This window comes from Schistocerca piceifrons, unplaced genomic scaffold, assembly GCF_021461385.2.
Source record: "Schistocerca piceifrons isolate TAMUIC-IGC-003096 unplaced genomic scaffold, iqSchPice1.1 HiC_scaffold_947, whole genome shotgun sequence".
Taxonomy (NCBI): domain Eukaryota; kingdom Metazoa; phylum Arthropoda; class Insecta; order Orthoptera; family Acrididae; genus Schistocerca; species Schistocerca piceifrons.
In genome coordinates, this window is record NW_025729220.1 from 40,001 (window position 1) to 45,000 (window position 5,000).

At 53.9% G+C, this 5,000-nt stretch overlaps 1 non-coding gene across 1 annotated transcript in view; it reads right to left on the bottom strand.

The window, feature by feature from the left end:
• Window positions 1–1,487, bottom strand: part of LOC124773163 — a 1,909-nt gene extending 422 nt beyond the window's left edge. Inside the window, exon 1 of the ribosomal RNA XR_007014499.1 lies at window positions 1–1,487. This exon is cut by the window's left edge and continues 422 nt beyond it. This is a non-coding gene — a ribosomal RNA (small subunit ribosomal RNA).
• Window positions 1,488–5,000: the final 3,513 nt, after the last annotated feature.

A 5,000-nucleotide genomic window follows, 5' to 3' on the forward strand; every position in this document is an offset into this window, starting at 1 on the left:
AAGAAAAGTAATCGCTGACAGCACGAAGGATGTCACGCGACTAGTTAGCAGGCTAGAGTCTCGTTCGTTATCGGAATTAACCAGACAAATCGCTCCACCAACTAAGAACGGCCATGCACCACCACCCACCGAATCAAGAAAGAGCTATCAATCTGTCAATCCTTCCGGTGTCCGGGCCTGGTGAGGTTTCCCGTGTTGAGTCAAATTAAGCCGCAGGCTCCACTCCTGGTGGTGCCCTTCCGTCAATTCCTTTAAGTTTCAGCTTTGCAACCATACTTCCCCCGGAACCCAAAAGCTTTGGTTTCCCGGAGGCTGCCCGCCGAGTCATCGGAGGAACTGCGGCGGATCGCTGGCTGGCATCGTTTATGGTTAGAACTAGGGCGGTATCTGATCGCCTTCGAACCTCTAACTTTCGTTCTTGATTAATGAAAACATACTTGGCAAATGCTTTCGCTTCTGTTCGTCTTGCGACGATCCAAGAATTTCACCTCTAACGTCGCAATACGAATGCCCCCGCCTGTCCCTATTAATCATTACCTCGGGTTCCGAAAACCAACAAAATAGAACCGAGGTCCTATTCCATTATTCCATGCACACAGTATTCAGGCGGGCTTGCCTGCTTTAAGCACTCTAATTTGTTCAAAGTAAACGTGCCGGCCCACCGAGACACTCAATAAAGAGCACCCTGGTAGGATTTCAACGGGGTCCGCCTCGGGACGCACGAGCACGCACGAGGCGGTCGCACGCCTTCAGCTCGCCCCACCGGCAGGACGTCCCACGATACATGCCAGTTAAACACCGACGGGCGGTGAACCAACAGCGTGGGACACAAATCCAACTACGAGCTTTTTAACCGCAACAACTTTAATATACGCTATTGGAGCTGGAATTACCGCGGCTGCTGGCACCAGACTTGCCCTCCAATAGATACTCGTTAAAGGATTTAAAGTGTACTCATTCCGATTACGGGGCCTCGGATGAGTCCCGTATCGTTATTTTTCGTCACTACCTCCCCGTGCCGGGAGTGGGTAATTTGCGCGCCTGCTGCCTTCCTTGGATGTGGTAGCCGTTTCTCAGGCTCCCTCTCCGGAATCGAACCCTGATTCCCCGTTACCCGTTACAACCATGGTAGGCGCAGAACCTACCATCGACAGTTGATAAGGCAGACATTTGAAAGATGCGTCGCCGGTACGAGGACCGTGCGATCAGCCCAAAGTTATTCAGAGTCACCAAGGCAAACGGACCGGACGAGCCGACCGATTGGTTTTGATCTAATAAAAGCGTCCCTTCCATCTCTGGTCGGGACTCTGTTTGCATGTATTAGCTCTAGAATTACCACAGTTATCCAAGTAACGTGGGTACGATCTAAGGAACCATAACTGATTTAATGAGCCATTCGCGGTTTCACCTTAATGCGGCTTGTACTGAGACATGCATGGCTTAATCTTTGAGACAAGCATATGACTACTGGCAGGATCAACCAGGGAGCTGCGTCAACTAGAGCTGAGCAGCCGGCCGCCCGGGAGTGTGTCCCGGGGGCCCGCGCGAACACGCAAGCGTCCGCTCAATCATTCTGCAAACAGGAGGAGGCTGAGCTCCCCTGCACAATACACCTCGAAACCCTCTCAGGTCCCGGCGGCGCGCAGCGCCGTCCCAAGTACTTGGTCGGGTTCGAGAGAGGCGCAATCGCCCGGAGTTAGGCGAGTAGACGCTTTCGGTGCGACCACCCGTGCTCCCAACTGAGCTTGCCGCTGCCGACAGAGGCCCGGGAGCGTGCTGTCGTGGCATTGCCGGCGGGAGACAACACGCGCCACCTACGGTGACCGGCAGCTCCAACGCCAGCGCCACAGAAGGACAAAAGCCCCACTTGGGTGCCGAAGCGAACTCTCCCAGCACAGCGCACGCGCCAACACATCCGCACAGCTGCGATACAAACCACCAGCGAGAACCGCTGGGGCGACCGAGCAGCAGACGGCGTCGCGGCGCCGAGCGCCGGGCGGCGGCGCATCCTCAACGCACACAGTCCTCAATCGGACCAGCACACTGAAGATGTCCACCGCGCTTCGCACCGGGCCCGCGAGGACCTACTTTGGCCGCACGGCGCCGCGCGCAGGGTGCGCCGGCGCGCAGCTGCGACGCCTGCCGCGTCCGTCGGCCGGCGCGCCTGCCACTGGCCGCCCCCACCAGCCGGCTGTAGCGCGTGCGCCCACGCACCGCGCGGCCAGCACGCCGGGAGGCGCCCCCTCACCGGCCGGGGACGGTCCCACCCAGCCACCGCCGCGTATCGCTTCACACCCAGATGCCATTCAGTTTCGTCGGCATGGTGGGTATCGCTGGAACAACCGGTTAGTACCTCAACCTATCGTCGCCATCACCGATTCACCCCTAGCGAGAACAACCGCACCACAACAGGTTACCATTTGTTCATTTGCGTAACTTCACCAGAAAACGCAGGCGTCCATCGCCATTTGCAACTTCAACGATTATTGCATGCCTGTGTCAGGTGTCACGCCACACTACGTCTGCCCACATACACGCAACAAAATGTGCACGCCTAGACAATACGTGGAAGGTGGCCCCCGTACGTATGCGATGTCCATTGCTCGAACGACTGTCAACCGGCCTCTGTAGCATGTCGCAGATATGGAACGCGGTGCACCATGCCATCACGGTGTGTGAGGAGAGACGACTAGGTCCGAATACATCAACAGACAGCTCATGCTGATCGCCATCCACGGCGTCCGTTCCTCCCACACGTCTCTATGGCGTACCACACTGCAATCCAGCTCTCATAGGGAGACGACACGTAGCTGCGTGCACAATATTTGCACTGTATGGTCCGCCGTTTTTGGGCGCAGTCGTTGTGCGGTCACACATGTGCCACGATGTATCATTCAGTACATAAGGACGAATGTGCAGTACAGATTGTGGTTCACGCGTACGACATCAGCGGACAGTTGACACAGGCCGCACCACAACGTAGCCTGAGTACGTCGCATGCGAAGGGCATTGAACATGCAAACTTCTCACCAACCAGCTTGCGAAGGCAGGGGGCAAGGTGGGGACGTGGGGAGGGGCGGCATGTACGTCCTGCTGCCATCCACATTACAGTGTACAGCAGGAGCATGTGGAAAGTGAGCAAGACTTGCAAGGTGTTTAACATGAAGCGATACACAGGGGTGCGGGCAGTGCGAGTAGCGAACTATATTGCGAGGGTTGCGGGTGGGCAACACTACAGTAATTGAACGAGTCGTATAACAATTACAGAGCAGGTTTAGGCGACAACGTGGGTTACGTTAAGGCGACAACATGGGTTAGGTTAAGGCACAACATGGGTTAGGTTAAGGCACAACATGGGTTAGGTTAAGGCACAACATGGGTTAGGTTAAGGCACAACATGGGTTAGGTTAAGGCACAACATGGGTTAGGTTAAGGCACAACATGGGTTAGGTTAAGGCACAACATGGGTTAGGTTAAGGCACAACATGGGTTAGGTTAAGGCACAACATGGGTTAGGTTGAGGCACAACATGGGTTAGGTTAAGGCACAACATGGGTTAGGTTGAGGCACAACATGGGTTAGGTTGAGGCACAACATGGGTTAGGTTGAGGCACAACATGGGTTAGGTTGAGGCACAACATGGGTTAGGTTAAGGTACAACATGGGTTAGGTTAAGGTACAACATGGGTTAGGTTAAGGTACAACATGGGTTAGGTTAAGGTACAACATGGGTTAGGTTAAGGTACAACATGGGTTAGGTTAAGGTACAACATAGGTTAGGTTAAGGTACAACATAGGTTAGGTTAAGGTACAACATAGGTTAGGTTAAGGTACAACATAGGTTAGGTTAAGGTACAACATAGGTTAGGTTAAGGTACAACATAGGTTAGGTTAAGGTACAACATAGGTTAGGTTAGGTTAGGTTAGGTTACACGTTGTTGTACGGAAAGGTGTAGGGGGGGGGGGGGCGGGGGCGGCAGGTTCGTTGATAGTGATTATAGTAAGTGAATGCTTGTGACATGATCAGATTTGTCACGTCAGGATGCACCTTTGGCTTATTAGAGGCGGCGCTCCAATTCTATGCTTGTGTGAGACCTGTGTCTTTGACTCATGTCATTGTTTGTGCGCTGTGACAGGAGGTACTATTGTGATGTTGGGTGCACCGTTGTATAGGACATGTGTGGGTGTTGGTGCCTGGTCTGCGCAATGGTGGATGTCGAAAGGCTGGGATATTGTATTTTCCGCACGGACCTCCTGGTCTGGTTGTGATAGTGTGGATTGTGTAATGTGGCGGAGAAGATGCACTGGATGTTGTTCCATGCTGGTGCTTACATATTGTATGTGCGCCTGTTAGAAGCAGAGAGTGGTGCGTGATCAGAGTGTCTGGCTGACGTGTGGTTCCCATTTTGGGCAGACTCTTTCAGCATGTATACGGACAGTTGTGTATATTTGCTGTAGTTTGATGGCTCTGCATTGATTACTAATCAGCGCCGTGTGTACGGGTAATCTGGTTCCAGTCCAAAATGTTCCATCTGTGTACATTAGTGACAAAGACTCCCCCCATGCAGTGGGGCTCGGTCTGTTATAACTCTTCCGCGTAATATATTTGCCCCACGTTTTTGCGACTGCGAGTGCGAGTGCAACGCGCATGGGGACCGACATGCTGATGGCTCGGTATCGGACGCCGTACAGTGAGCAACGCGATCGCGTCTCTCGCTCGTAAGTGGTACAGGTCGCGGCTCATGTATACGGACAGCGGGAATGTCGCATATTGGAAATAACTCTTCATGAAACGCAAGTTATAGGGGTGGATTGCACTTTACGAGTGCGGGAAACGTCCGCCGTTCATCCGCTGGAGGTGCGAGTTTGGCGGTTGGGGTGGTGCACGAACGGGTGCGGGTGGCGTCATTGCCGGTCCACGGCTTCGTGCGGCAGAGCCACTGGAGATTGGGTGCTATGGTCGACAGAGGCTGCAGCCTTTGTGGGTGGCGTCGAAAGGC